The sequence below is a fragment of the Bombus terrestris genome, chromosome 17, assembly GCF_910591885.1.
Source record: "Bombus terrestris chromosome 17, iyBomTerr1.2, whole genome shotgun sequence".
NCBI classification, from domain to species: domain Eukaryota; kingdom Metazoa; phylum Arthropoda; class Insecta; order Hymenoptera; family Apidae; genus Bombus; species Bombus terrestris.
In genome coordinates, this window is record NC_063285.1 from 7,470,101 (window position 1) to 7,485,211 (window position 15,111).

Consider the following 15,111-nt stretch of genomic DNA (forward strand, 5'->3'; position numbering starts at 1 on the left):
TGATCATTTCGTATACTTTGCTTATGTTGGGGAGGAGGCTTATGGGTCGTAGGTTTGCAGGTGATGAGCCGTCTTTATTTTTTTTTGTAATGGCTATGAGTTTGGCTTTTTTCCATTTTTTGGGGAAGTACGTGTTGTTTAGTGCATTATTAAACAGTACTGTGTAGTACCATTTTATTTTGTTTGGTAGGCGTTTGAGCGAGATGTTTGGGATGCCATCGAAGCCGGCGGATTTTTTGTTGTTTAGCGTGGAGAAGATTGTACTTAGTTGATTGAAGTTTGTAAAGTAGTTTATTTCTGGGTCGGGCTGTTTGGGGTCGTCCGATGTGTTTTCGTTTGAGAATGTGCAGACTGTTTTGTTTAGCGCTATGTCTTGGTTTATTTTATTTTTTAGTATGTTTGTTTCGGCGATGATAATTCTGTTTAATTGTTCTCGGTCCATGTGTTCGTTTTGTGTGTGAGTTTTGGCGAAGTGGGTGCCGATAATGTCTAGTTTTTCCGTTGTTTTTGATATTATGAAGTTGCCCTCTGTGTCTTTGTTGGTGTTGTGTATCTCGATGCCTGCTTCTTGGATGAGGGAGGCTTTTTCTGGAGGCAGTTTGAGGGGGACGAGAACGAGTGCACTCAGCGCGGTATGAGCGTTGGCTGAAATAAGTAATTTTTTTATTTGTTTTTGATGGTCAAAGAAATAGAATATTTAAAGAAACATAAGTGTGTGCGAAAATCATTAATCTTTTTATTAGAGTTTATAAACTTCTATAAAGTGAAAGATTTACTTTTCAAATAAAAATTAAATTGAAATTGTATTATTACCTTGAAAAATCGCTTATGTTATAATAATCATCCAAAGTGATATGTAGCGGCATTCGACAGCAAAGAACTTTCCAACGGTTTCATCGGTACATAGTATACCACATAGACTTTCTTTTTTTTTTTAACTTTGTTTATTAATTCCAGGATTTTTACATATTTGTTTTTACATGGTTTTTTTCCAGAATAAACGCTGAATTCTAATTGTAGGGTGGTACAGGCAAAAGTACCGATACGCGACGGTACGACGTAGCCATGCATTACATTTTTTTTTTTTTTACGCCTATTATTGTAAGTTAAATTTAAGCCGCTGTTGCGCTGAGCTTATGTGCGATGTTTTAATTTATGTCCTGAAAGCCTGGGCGCAAAAACAGGACAGTTCGCTAGCCTATTAGCGGAGCGATGGGAGGGGATTGACTGGGAGGGGAAGGGTATACCACATAGACTGTTTACGAGAGACCGACAAAACATAAGCAAGGTCACGACGCAGGCTAAGCGTCGACAGGTCTAATGAGCCATCGATATTCCTACGGTCCTTTCGCCAAACACTCGAAAGAAGGAGTGCGTGACCACGGTCGCGAAAGTCTAACGAACGCGTGCGTAGTGGGGATATTGAGAGGTGATAAAAAGAAACGAAATGGATTGAGAGATGAGTGGTGACCAAGAAGTGTGATTGCAGTCGAAATCGAGAAACGTGAGTAAATTATTATCCGCTCAAGTCGCGAGTCGAGACTTGTAACAAAGTCGTTGAGCGAGAATATATTTACTGTTAAACAAAACGCCGAGTATTTCTTTAGCACTCTACACGTACTACCAACACCTTATATATATAAAATAAGAGAAGGAAACAAATAGTAATCATTAAATAGTAAAGAATTACTGATATAAAGCATATTTCTTTTCAATATTAAAAAGTTTTGATTATTATAAGAAGAGACCAATAAAGTATTTACAAACTTAAAGTTTTATAGAAAAATTGTACTTAAAAATAGTTTTAAGAAATGGAATATATTGGAAATATTATTGTGAATTATCATATATACCTTCGACTAATTCCGTTTTCAAATATTCTACTAAATTTGTCTTGCATAGTCTTCTATCCCAATCATCTGTTATGTGACCTCCATACATTATTTCTCCAAATAAGTAACGAAGATCCTCCCAAGGTACTTTGATACTATTTTCCAGGTAATTAAATAATACAGATACGCTGATTGTTAGATCACCGAAGTTGAATGGGTAGGACTGACCCAAAAAAAAAAATTTTTTTTGAACATACATATATGTGTAAATTTAGTATATAATTTACAAGCTTGTTATAATTTTATAAATTTGTTTAAACATATTTTGAATGAGAATAAACCACATTTTACTAAACAGAAAATTATTCTACGGAAAGCGTTGTTTGAAAAAATTACAGAAAATCATTGCTGATACCGTATCTAATTATATTAATAATTACTTATCTCTGAACGTTATACATAAATTTCATATATACATATATATATATATATATGTCGGAGATGAAAGAACACCGGAACCTTCCCTTCGGAACTTTGGGAAGACCCCTAGTACTGTAATTTAGATTTCACCATAGCCGTATTAAGAAACTGTTGTCATTCGATTCGACTGTATCTATTTGAGATTTATGATAGTGAGCTCTGGCTCGAAGCGACAGCCAGTCGCCGAACGTAATCGCGGTCAAGGGATGAACGTTTTGTCTAACAAAGGCATGAAGACCATATTACCGACAAAGGGTTAAAGAATATAATTAGCACATTTAACTTAATTAAAAGTGCATATTTTCTTTTGCTTTTTCAAATTGTACAATTGTTTATTACCTGAGGTATTATTGATTCATGAGGATCAGGACTGGGTTCCGCATTAATGAACAAACGATAATCATCATGTGGATTCTCCGAGCACTGTTCCATTTTTTTTTTTCCAATGTAGGCAACCATTTCCTCACCAAATGGACATTTTGCAAAATTACCCAGTGGCCTTCGTTCGCGGAAAGTTGTATGGCTTCTTCCGGTATGGGTTCTTGACCTTGATCCAGTCTTTTTTTTTTTTTTTTTTTTTTTTTTTATTTATATATTAAAATTCACAATTTGTCCAATTTGGACATTTGGTAGAATTTTTTAACGGTTAAATTAGCATGTTGGTGGCTACCCCCAGCGGGGTACTATCCTCGTGTTTGTTAGGTTATGTCCTTTATAAGGTCTGCTGGGTGCTTCCTTTTTAGTCTTCTGTCCATATTTATGATTTTGTATGTTTCCGCAGCTAGCCGGTTTATGTGTGTTGCTATTCTTGATTTGTATTTCTCGGAGTATCTGCTGATTTCTTCCTTGACCGTTGGCATTCCCAGGTCCCTTCGTATATCTTCGTTTCTGACGTACCAAGGTCCGTTTACTATTGTCCTGAGGATTTTAGCCTGTATTACCTCTATTTTGTTTATATGGCTCATTGCTGCCGTCCCCCATAGTGGTATTCCGTACGTCCAGATTGGTTTTATGATCGTTTTATATATTTTTAATTTATTTTCTGTGCTTAGTTTGGATTTTCGGCTTGTTAGCCAATGCATTTGTCTCCTTGTTTTCTGTATTTTTTCTACTATTGATTTGATGTGTAGTTTCCAGGTGAGTTTTTGATCTAAGTGGAGTCCTAGGTATTTGACATGCTTTGTTTGCGTTATATGCGTGCCGTTCAATAGGATGTTTGGTGGTATCTTTTTCCGTAGCGTGAATGTAATATGGTTGCATTTATTGGGGTTTGCTTTTATTTGTTTTTCTTGTAGCCAATTTTCTATTTTTACGATATGTTCTTGTAGTATTTTGACTGCCGTTTCTGGGTTAGTATGCCTGACTAGTATAGCTGTGTCGTCCGCGAATGTCAATACTGTGCTGTTGGTAGTTGTTGGTATGTTCGCCGTGTATAATGTGTATAGTATTGGGCCTAGGACGCTTCCTTGTGGTACCCCGGCCTTGATGTCTTTAACTTGAGAATGTGTGTCCTTGATTTTTATTACGAAGGTTCTGCAGCTTAGGTAGGATTTTATTAAGTGGTGTATTTGCTCCGGGAATTGTTTCCTAATTGTTTGTAGTAGACTTTCATGGTTAATTTTATCGAATGCTTTCTCTATGTCTATAAAGAGGGCTGTGCAGTATTCCTTGTTTTCTAGTGCTACTATTATTTCGTTTATAAGCCTGTGCATTTGCTCTATCGTGGAGTGTTTGTTTCTGAAACCAAATTGGTGATCTGGTATTAGTTTTTTTGTCTCTATCATTTCGTAGAAGTGGTGACCACTTCAACACGAATAGTTTTCTTATGTTGGGGAGGAGATTTATAGATTTGCAGGTGATGAACCGTCTTTATTTTTTTTTTATGGCTATTAATTTGGCTTTTTTTCATCTTCTGGAGAAATACGTGTTATTTAGCGCATTGTCGAAGAGTACTATGTAGTATCATTTCATTTTGTTAGATAAGTGTTTCGAGCCGGTAAGATCGAAGCCGGAGGATTTTCTGTTGTTTGGAGATGATTATTTCTAGTTGGTTGTAATTTGTAAAGTAGTTTATATCTGGTTCTGGCTGTTTGAGGATGTCCGAGGTGTTTTCGTTTGAGAATATGCAGAATATTTTATTCTTGAGTTTGTTGCGTCGGTGATAATGAAGCGGCACTCGACCTCGGAAATTTCCAACGGCTTCCCGGCACAAAGCGCTTTATCTTTAAAGCGCTATGCCGACAAGCCTAATGTGCCATCGTTATCCCTACGACTCTTTCGCCGAATCTTCGGGAGAACGCATACCCAGCAACCGTCGCGGACTTCTACCAAACGAGCGCGATATCGATGGCCAACAAAGAAAAGAATCGGCGTGGCTTTTGAATCAAAGAGATTCAATCTGCCCCGAACTGCGAAGTGCGAGGGATTACGCGTAGCAAACACAGAGAGACGAGAGTCGACCCCTGATAGCCACCGTTAAGCATCATTTGTTATCAGGCGTTGTTAAAAGTTAGCTGTTGTCAATCGTTATCTTTTGTTAATCGTTATTTGTTGGTAGCTGTCAAAAGTAATAAACGTTATTGTTAAAAATCAGGAGTATTTCTCGTGTACGCAATCACGACATATACCACCTCAATAATAATTCTGTTTAGTTGTTCTCGACCTATGTGTTTGTGTTGTGTGTGTTTTGGAAAAGTGGGTGCCGATAATGTCTAGTTTTTCGGTTGTTTTAGATATTACGAAGTTATTGTGACATCCGAGACCATCGCACCGCTTCAGAGACCACGTCACACACCGCGGGCAAGATGGATGCCAGATGTCTACACATCCTTACTGGGTACCTTCGATAGGCTTAGGGACCGACCATAAATCTGGCCATTTTCATAGTTATGGTCCTTCAGACCAAGCAAGGATCTTTCCTTTCAAGTGTCCTTTACATTTATTGTTTACCAATGCTAGATACGGGAAACTTGGTTTTTCTGACGTTCTGTACCTTCCTTTACCAACTTTCTCTTGTCCCTTAAATTTAAGGCTTACGTTTTAAAGACAAGAAGGTTGAGCCGTAACGGAACTTTATGTTTCTTTTCTATGGAACTTTATTAAATAACACAACTTTATAAGCGCTGTTTACGCGTCTGATCTGAGAGATGTTGATTGATGAGAGTTTGTAGTTTCAGTCCCGAGCTGTTCTTGTATCATCACAGAGGAAAGCTCGGTGTGGGTGTATCCTTTGAACTAACAACGCGGATTCGTTTTTCACACTTTTCGTTCGGAAAAGTGAGGAAACGAACGAGGGTATGCCGGTAAAGTGAGTTTTGTTCCTTTGGTCTGAAAATTTGATTTATATGCGAGAACATGCTAGCAGAGTCTTTTGGAGATATTTTTTATTTTGTTTGTCCAGTATTGATTTATACAGTTTGCGAATTCTTGTTTTAGTTGTGATTTTATTTCGTGTAGCAGGTACTTTAGGAATTCTATGTCTTCCCTTTTGTCGTAAGAGTAGCTGTATGTTAGGTTGTTTAATTTGGATAGTATATAGCTTTTATCTCGTTGTAGTTTTTTTATTTTATAGTTTATATAGGGCTCGCAGGAATCTTTTTCATTTAGCGTCGGTACGGATTCTTGTAGGGCGATTTGTATATGTTTTTCTATTTCGTCTATGAACGAGTCGATTTGTCTGTCTGTTAGGTTGACACAGTTATAGATTTTTATGTCGCAGTTCTGTTCGAGTAGGTTTTGGAACTTTTTCCAGTCTGTCTTTTTGTAGTTGTACCTGGGTGTTTCGGTCTGTGTTTCAAGCGTTAGGCAGTCAGATGTATAGGAGAACGAGTGCACTCAGCGCGGTATGAGCGCTGACTGAAATAAGTAATTTTTTTATTTGTCTTTGATGGTCAAAGAAATAGAATATTTAATGAAACATGTGTGTGCCAAAATGAAAATGATATAACGTATGGTAATGGTCGCACGATACTAAAACATTGCAATTTCTTCATGCTTAGAATAAAGATTATTAAAAATTGATTGTTAAGGAATCCGAATTGATTTTTTTTTGGGGGGGGGGGAATTACCTTATTTTTTGTGCAAAAGGAGATTAGGGTGTCATTTATGACTATTTCGAATATTTTGATTACGTTGGCTAGGATACATAATATCGCAGGTTTGAGAGCAAGGAGCGGTTTTTATTTTTTTCTTTTATGATGGCTCTTAAAGTTATTAAGGAGCACTGTATAATAACATTTTATTCTGTTTGAGCAGAATGTTCAGGATGTCGTCGAAACCGGATGATTTTTAATTGTTTAATTTAGAGAAAATGATTTTTATTCGGTTGTAATTTGCAAAGAAGTTTATTTCTGTGTCTGGTTGTTTGGGTTTGTCCGAGGAGTTTTCATTAGAAAATATGAAGGTTGTCTTATTTAGCGATATGTCTCGCTCTATTTATTTTTCAGTTTGTTTGTTTCGGCAATGATAATTCTGTTTAATTGTTCTCGACCCATGTGTTCGTGTGTGTGTATGTTTTGGAAAAGCGAGTGTCGATAAGATATAGTTTTTCCGTTGTTTTACATGTCATAAAATAACTAGACTTCATGTTTTTATTGGTGTTCTGTATCGCTATACCTGCATCTTGGAGGAGGGGAGCTTTCTCTGGAGACAGTTTGAAAGAAGAGATAGAGTTTGGTTCTTTTAACCTAGAAATTTTATTTGTCTGTGGGAACATGCTAGCTGAGTTTTTTTAGGCATATTTTTTTTACTTTGTTTGCTCATCTTCTGTTTCATCGTAAAAATAGCTGTATTTTAGATTGTTTATTTTGGATAGTACGTAGCTTTTGTCTCGTTGTAGTTCGCTTTCGCAGTCAAGGCGTTATTTTGGAAGGGTACTCCGATAGCTAAAAACGTTTCCCTTCAACATTCGTAGCAGTATTTTTAATTTCCTATGCTATGAGTTTCTTGTACGGGTAATTGACGGATTTTAACGGTCCGAACGGTCGAGCGCCCCTTACCCCTCGGCCAATAACATCGAAGCATGGCATTCATTCAGGTATCGTTCACGCTCTTCTCGGGAAGGATCCCCCGCACTTGGAGCACCTTAACGCCGTAAACGCCATCTGGCGGGCGAAGATGCCGTTTGACGATTATCTTCATAACCAATCAGCGTGCGGATTTGGGGCCCTCCGTTTTGATCCTTGTTGGAGTCTAATACGTGTTGGACTCGCTCGAGTCTAACAACGGTATCGGCAGTCTCGTTCGAGTGGTTCAACCGTGAACACGTAGGAGACAGTCAGCTTCAGTGCCTCCGATTCGCTAAACGTGGAGTAACGAACCGTTTCAATCTCTCAGTGCTCTTCAAGCGCTCCTGCAGGCTCAATCTTACCATCAGGCGTAACGATCAGTGGACAGTCCTCTGCGAAGTCTTCAGTTTTGAACGATATCTCCCAGCATACGTGAAGGTAAGTATCATTTTAGTGATCGAACACTTGTACAGGTTAGACGTATCGTTATTTCTTTAACCGTTTGAGTACTAAGCAGCGTGATCGCTGTTTAGATTTTCTATCGAAAAGTCCCAGTACATTTGAACGCTACGGACGACTGACGGTATTTTGGATTACATTGTTATCTTAATAATTTCTATTGAACAAAAGTTGAAATAATTATAAACTAATAGTATGTATATATAAAAATATAGATGTATTTCATAAGAATAACGAATATGACGAGCGCTTTCATGCCGCTTGTTTCTTTTCGCAATCGATTAAGAGGTTATCTTGTCGTTCGGGACTTTTCGACCCTGGTTTTTCAAAAACCCCGAGGCTCAAACGGTTGAATTATGTCAATATTATCATAAATAATTACTTTTCTATTTACTCTATATGATTTTCGAAACATTAAAAGATTATTATTACTCGACTATTTCAGTATTGATTATGATACATTTTTAATTACGGTTAAACTTGTCGCTACTGGTGTGAGAGACTGTAAAATTGATTCGAAACAGTATTTTACAGAGACTGATGAAACCGACGAGTTAGATATTTATATAATTAAAAGTTATTCCTGTTTCTGATTTTTCTTTGCGAATATGTTAACTGTGCTTGAGCAGCGCTGGGTCAAATTTATCGGAAAAATATTTGAAATAGTATTTTAAGTTGTTGTTGGTCTACAGTACGAATAAAATATTTTATGTATTAAAGAAATATGTAGTAAAGAATAAACTATCTTTCTTTTCACAATGTGGTATATAAAATAAAGTATCTTATCTTTGTATTGTAGATTGAGTTTAAAATGTTTCTTAACAATGAATATTGATTAAGCAGAAGGTTAATATACGGATGCGAGAATCCAAAATATTTACAAATTAAATTCATGTTCTTTTTAACCCTGATGCATTCTCCGGGTCTCTTTATTCTTACTGCTCTCCTTTTTTTTCTCTCAGAACTTCTGTGTTCTTTAAACATATAGAGCAAAATGTTATCTGACTATAGAAACCGATACGTTTGAGAAAAAGACGTGCGATTATAGAAAATTTAGGGAACGCACTGATTCAAAATTATATTATAAGACGGTAATATGACCCGCGTAGGAAAGCTGCGAAAGAAATAGCAGAGAGTGTTATGAATACATCGGAACATTTCAAAGAGAAAATAAGAAGTCCTAAAAATTTCACTAATGCCAAAATTTTGTTTACAGAATAGTACCGGTTCTTTGCAATGAAAGTGTGTGGGACTGGTAAATAGGATATTTGGCCGTGATATTTACTGGATGTTATTGCTTGTTGTCGTAACCGTTGAATATATTTAAAAATGATAAATACATATACAGATTATATGCGCTGAGTCGCTCGTACACAGTATAAATCGCAAAGTAAAATTACTAATTAATACTCAGTAAATGCTCGCTAGATAATCGTCGATAACTCGGTAGATAACTTGTGATAACACTTAGATAGCTCGTCGATACAGAAAGATACTCGTAGATGCTGATAGATACCAAACTCTTTTCTATTTGGGTTTCTGTTGGGTTTCTTACTGGCTGGGAGGGAGTCGGAAAATTCAAATTCGAATTCGTCTTCGTTCGACCGTTACACGTAACGGCGACGCTGTTTTTGGCCGGTGTCTGAACCGTTCGCGGAGAGACGCGATCGCGAGATAACGCGTCAACAAGAGTTGTAAATTCTCGTTACGATTAAACAATCGACGCCACGAACTGATTGATCCCCTATTTCTATTAAGAGAATAGAGGTGGTTGGAATGAGTGCATACGGAAAACTACACTGGATTTGTTAACAAAAGTTTAATAATAAATCAAGAAGCAACAATTTCAGTCAACGATTAACAATGAACAATTAAGACGAAAATATAACAATTAAGGTTTTGTTAGTGGTTTGCTTATAACGAGACCTGTCGTACTTCGCAGCTTGAGATGGACTAACTGATGCTTTTGTTCGAAACCACGGAGTCTTTCCTTTGTTGCCCCTCAATATCCCTACTACATATGTGTTTATTAGATCTACCGCGGCGGTCGCCGCGTATACGTTCTTCTGAGAATTCGGCGAAAGAAACTTAGATATATCGATGATAGTGTCGCGTAAAATAAAAAGAAATTTAAAAGAAAGAAGAAAACTTTATTTTTTCCTCCTTTATACATTTATAATACACTTCTGAGCTCCAGCCGTGACTTTCCAAGACTGAAGCTCTTACAATTTGGCTTTCGGTGGGATCTGTTTCTTCTTTGTTTGTCATCCCTTAATATCCCCACTACCCTGTAGGCGTACGAGACCGTTGCCACGCTTCTAGAACATTCGGTGGAAGGACCGTTAGGATACAGATGACTCATTAGCCACTTCGGCGATATATATTGTCGCCAAGGCCGCCACATCTTTATCTCCATTGTCGGTCCATCGGATTCGAAGTATGCCGGTCGTGACACCATCCTGCCCGCGATGTGTGTGTGTTCTGGTCTCTGACGTGATTTACGTTACAATAGATTGGACACGTCAGTATTGCGCTTTGACGGCATAGCTCTTTGTGTCGCGAAGCCGTGGAAAGTTTCGTGGACGAGTACCGCGACATTAGTATTTTGCTGTTGGTAATTATACGTAATCCAGTGAAACTGAATAGTTTCGAAATTGAAGTAGGTGAGAAAATTAGAGTATTATGATGGTGCAGGACGAAAGGGCCTGATTTCCTATACAAAAATATGTCGACGATGAAGTAACAAGTTTTGACTCAAGACTTGGTTTTCTAGAAAATCAATTATGAAGTTCCGTCCACTTGATTCGCTACTTTTTAAGTATACGCGTACGTACATGACGAAACTTCACAATTCATTGTCTGGGAAACGAAGTCAGAATAGATTTTATATATCTGAATGCACGTCTAAAAATACCATTTTCTCTCATACATACACGTATGTTTTCTTCAATATTTTCTCTATTCGATAACATGAAATAACAAAACTGACTACTTCAGCCAACGCTCATACCGCGTTGAAAATACTCGTTCTCGTCCGATCACGAAAGTCAAGCAGCGCTGGGCACGGGTAGTACTTAGATGGGTGACCGCTTGGGAACTCCGTGTGGTGTTGGCTTTTTTTACTTTTCTTAACACTTAGCCAACCGAACGGGCAGATTTCCCTTTTTTACTTTAGCAACGCGTTTTTGTTGTTGTTGTTGTTGTTATTATCAATTATTATTTACCTGGAATTGTTCCCAATTAATTGCGACCCTTTTTCTGCTTTTATAAAGTGCAGTATGGAATAAAATGCACCAATTTAGTGGTTTTAAAATTTATTAAAATGTTACGCCATCAGCTATGGCTAAATAAAGATATAGTCGAACGATATCACGCTAAAAAAATATTAAAATACATTATGAATTTTTAACTTCACTTTCAGGTTGTATCATTTATCTTTAGTCATCTTTAATGTTCTTAATTTTACCTATATCTTTTTATGGCTTAAATATATAATATTAATTTGATGTTTTGTATAAACAATATGTGAAATCGTTAAACGAAATCATTACCGCAAAATATAATTGGCTATTTAAATAATTTTTATACTTCTTTGTTTTTCAAGTGTTGGTGAATATTAGTCCTCCTTACGTAGGAAAATGCACGGTTGATAGCATGTAGGTTGGTCTGTGTTGGGCGCGGTGGACAGAGAAGCGTGTATAGCTCGCTCTGGCGTTAATAAGCTATGGTCGTATACATCAAGAAAATATCTTTTTAGCATTAAACGATTATCACCATACGTTATATCATTCTCGCAGACACGCTTACTGATATATTGCTTTGTTTATATTTTCCGATAATGTTACATGTGTTCAATATTCGGAATTCGGAATATGTCGTTTGAAAGAATACAAAAGTACATGTTCCGAAAGTTGTGACACACACCGAAGAACGATTGCCTGCGCGCGACGAAAATGAAGTCGAAAATGTAAAATGACATTTTTCGTTTTGTTTTCGCGAAAATCAATTATGAAATAGCTCCTACTTAATTTCACAGTCCATTATCTTGAAAACAAAGCCAGGCAAGGTTTCACAAATCTTTTTTGTCCTACAACATAATTGTATGTTTTGTAAATATTTTTTATTCAATAATATTTAATAACAAAATTGATTACTTCAACCAACGCTCATACCAAGCTGAATGCACTCTTTCTCGTCAGAGTGTTGTGAACCTCCCAGCAGGTCGGATCTCACTGGCCAAAAATACCAGGCGTAAGACTTGTTAATGAGTTTGCCAATTTATGCAGTGATATTAAATAACGAAAAGTGATGAATAATGCTCACTATAAAAACAATCAAGAATATAAGAGAAGGAAAGAAGATAGAATGAAAGAAGCAACCAAAAAGAAAATACTACAAAAATGGATATTTGAATTTGAATGAACTTTCGACCGTTTGCGTGGAGACGCGATTTCGAAGGAGCGCGCCAACGGGAGTCGTAAATTTTCGTTACGATTTAACTAATCCACGCCACGAATCGTTCGATCTTTTATTTCGATTCAGATAATAAGGATAGTTGAATGAAAATAACGCTGATATTAACAGGTTAATATATATTTTCAACGATCCAACAACTTCAATGAGATGCAAGGTTACGTATATGGAATGACAAACTACGAATGAGTACGACCCGAGACTCGTTTCGTGTTGGCGACTGTGATGATGTATCTTCTGTCGATTGGCTGTCTTCGACTGGGCGATTCTGCTGACTTGTCTTCCGACTCTTGCTGTTCCTTGAACTGTGTTTTAACTCGAGCTGGTGTTAACTGTTACTCGTGAGACTTGATTGTTACTTGAATGGTACTGTTTGTGACAAGTCTAGTGATCCAGTATAGAGATGAAGTCGAGAGCACAAGTGTAAAGACGAAGTCTACGGCACAAGTTGACTGTTCCGTAGTCGTGAGAACAAGTATAGAGATGAAGTGACTGCTCTGTATTTGTGAGAACAAGTAAAGTTCGTTTTTGTGTGATTACGGAGGAAAATTCTGAGTGAGCGAAGAGATGAAGAGATGAAGAAAGCGGATTTGTTGCTCACACTTTTCGTTTGGAAAGTTTACAAGAAACTTTGCGAAAATATCAACAAATGCAACGAGTCAAATACGAACGCGTTGCTCAAATGAGCCGCAAATTCATCCCGTGGTTAAAGTTCTCAGACATCCTAAAACAAGGAATAAGCCGGAGCCATGTCACCGAAAACCAACCACATCAAACAAATTTATTACTGCGCGTAATTGAAAATCCAAACCCAATTAAAACGTAACCCAATAGAACGTAACAAACTTATCAAGGACTTCAAAGAAGCATATTCAAAGCCCTAAATGAACAACAAACACAATTAAACGAACTAAAACAATCATTAAAAACACACGAAGAAAGGATTGACTCTTGTCCAAAAGGAGGCTCCTGCCCAGCCATATGGCTTGGAGACGCACAATTGCAATTCCTTAATTTACGGGCAATTAACACACTCAAAATCATAGACTACGAATGCGACCATAATGCTCTCGTATTCCAGATGAACAAAAATACATCAGATTTCGTAATCCTAGAAACACGGAGTGACGGTCCCAGGTACAAGTGCAAAGATAACACACTAGGAAAAATTACAAAATCAGCTCGAAAAGAACTGCGTCCTAAACACCCGCAACAAGGTCAATCTAACAAAGAGGCAAATCGACTCATTTATAGACGAAGTAGAAAAACACGTACAAACCGTCCTTCAAGAATTCGTACTAAAAATAAATCAAAAGTCGGCTTTCGAGCCCTATATCTATAATAAAAGAAAATTACGAGACAAAAGCTCCATGCCATCCAACATAAACAATCTAAAATAAAACTATTCCTACGATAAAAGAGAAGATTTAGAATTATTAAAGTACCTTTTGCACAAAATACAGTTGCGCAAAAAGGACTCTGTTGGCATGTCCCACAGGGAAATCAAATTTTTACATCAAAAAAGCCAAACTCTATCCCATCTCTCAAACTGCCTTCGGACGAGAACGATTCCATTCAGCACGGTATAAGCGTTAGTTGAAATAAGTGATTTTCTTATTTGCTTTTAGCGTACAAGAAAAGAATATTTGAAATATATAAGTGTGTGCAAGAATGAGTGATGTATGGTATTAGTCGCGTAATACTAAAACATTTCTATTTCTCTATGTTTACATTATAGATTATTAAAAATAGATCATTAAGGAAAGTAAGAAAGATTGGAAGAATAAAAAGGTCAACACCACGCGGAGTTTTTTTTCTTTTTTATTGTTTATTTAAATTACAATCAATTCTCGCGTTGAGAATTTTCAGCAATTTTTCTGGCGTGGCGCAGTAACATGGCTAGTATTTATAATAAGTTAATACATATTATAGATGAGTATAATTTGTGAGTAAGTATTATAAATAAGTAAATATTATATTATTAAATAACTAATTGAATCTGTCGTTTAGGTCTAGCGGGTAGTGTCTCTTCAGCCTGCGAATGTCGTCCGTCGTTTCAAGTAGTCCAGTGATTAGGGGGTTTCGGTGTTTGTCGACTCTTTTGCTATATCTGCCGCTATATTTTGCTATTTCCTCTTTAACTGTGGGTATCTTGAGGTCGCGGTGTATTGTTTCGTTGGAAACATACCAAGGTGCATCAATTAGGGATCTTAGAGTTTTCGATCGGAAGCGTTGGAGTATTTCAGTGTTGGAGTTACTTGCTTCGTGTTTGCTGATGGACGTTTTTGCCGGTGTGGAGAGGCGGATAGCGTTTATTATGCTCGTGTTTAGGTATTCCGTGGCTGCTTCGATTTCTTCATTGGTTTTTAGTGAAGTTGAGGCTGAAGTTGTGTGGGTAAAGACTTCTCTAAAGAGCTTCTCGAAATTGCATTGAATATTATTGTAACTAGCCGTATCGCTTTTGGAGGATGGTTTTTCAGAATTTTGCCGTTGATTAGATCAATTCCTGGTGCCTTGTTGTTTTTTGTTTTTTTCGATTATGATTCTGATTTCTTGTGCCGTTGTTTTAGGTATGGTGTATTGATTATCCGTTGTGGAATTAGTGGATCGTGTTTCATCGTCATTAAATCGATTGAGATTGCTGATGTTGCTATTATGTGGTGTAAATGTGCTGCGTAGGTGATTGGCGAACTCTTCAGCTTGTTCTTCATTGCTTCTTGCCCACGTATTGTCTCCTTTCCTGATTGCTGGGACTTGTTTTATTGGCTTCTTTATTCTTTTCGTGGTTCTCCATAAGGAGTATTTGGTATTTTCATTCGCTGATAGTGATTCTATGAATTTCGTGAATTCGATGTTGTGAT

General features: G+C 37.1%; 1 long non-coding RNA gene and 1 other non-coding gene across 2 annotated transcripts; both read left to right on the plus strand.

The window, feature by feature from the left end:
- The first annotated feature begins 1,151 nt into the window (after positions 1 to 1,151).
- Positions 1,152 to 5,408, plus strand: LOC125386635. Its single transcript, XR_007226979.1, has 2 exons — positions 1,152 to 1,504; positions 5,045 to 5,408. It is a non-coding gene; the product is annotated as an uncharacterized LOC125386635 (long non-coding RNA).
- Positions 5,409 to 10,773: 5,365 nt separating this feature from the next.
- On the plus strand, positions 10,774 to 10,892 carry LOC125386818. The gene has a single exon (XR_007227257.1). It is a non-coding gene; the product is annotated as a 5S ribosomal RNA (ribosomal RNA).
- Positions 10,893 to 15,111: the final 4,219 nt, after the last annotated feature.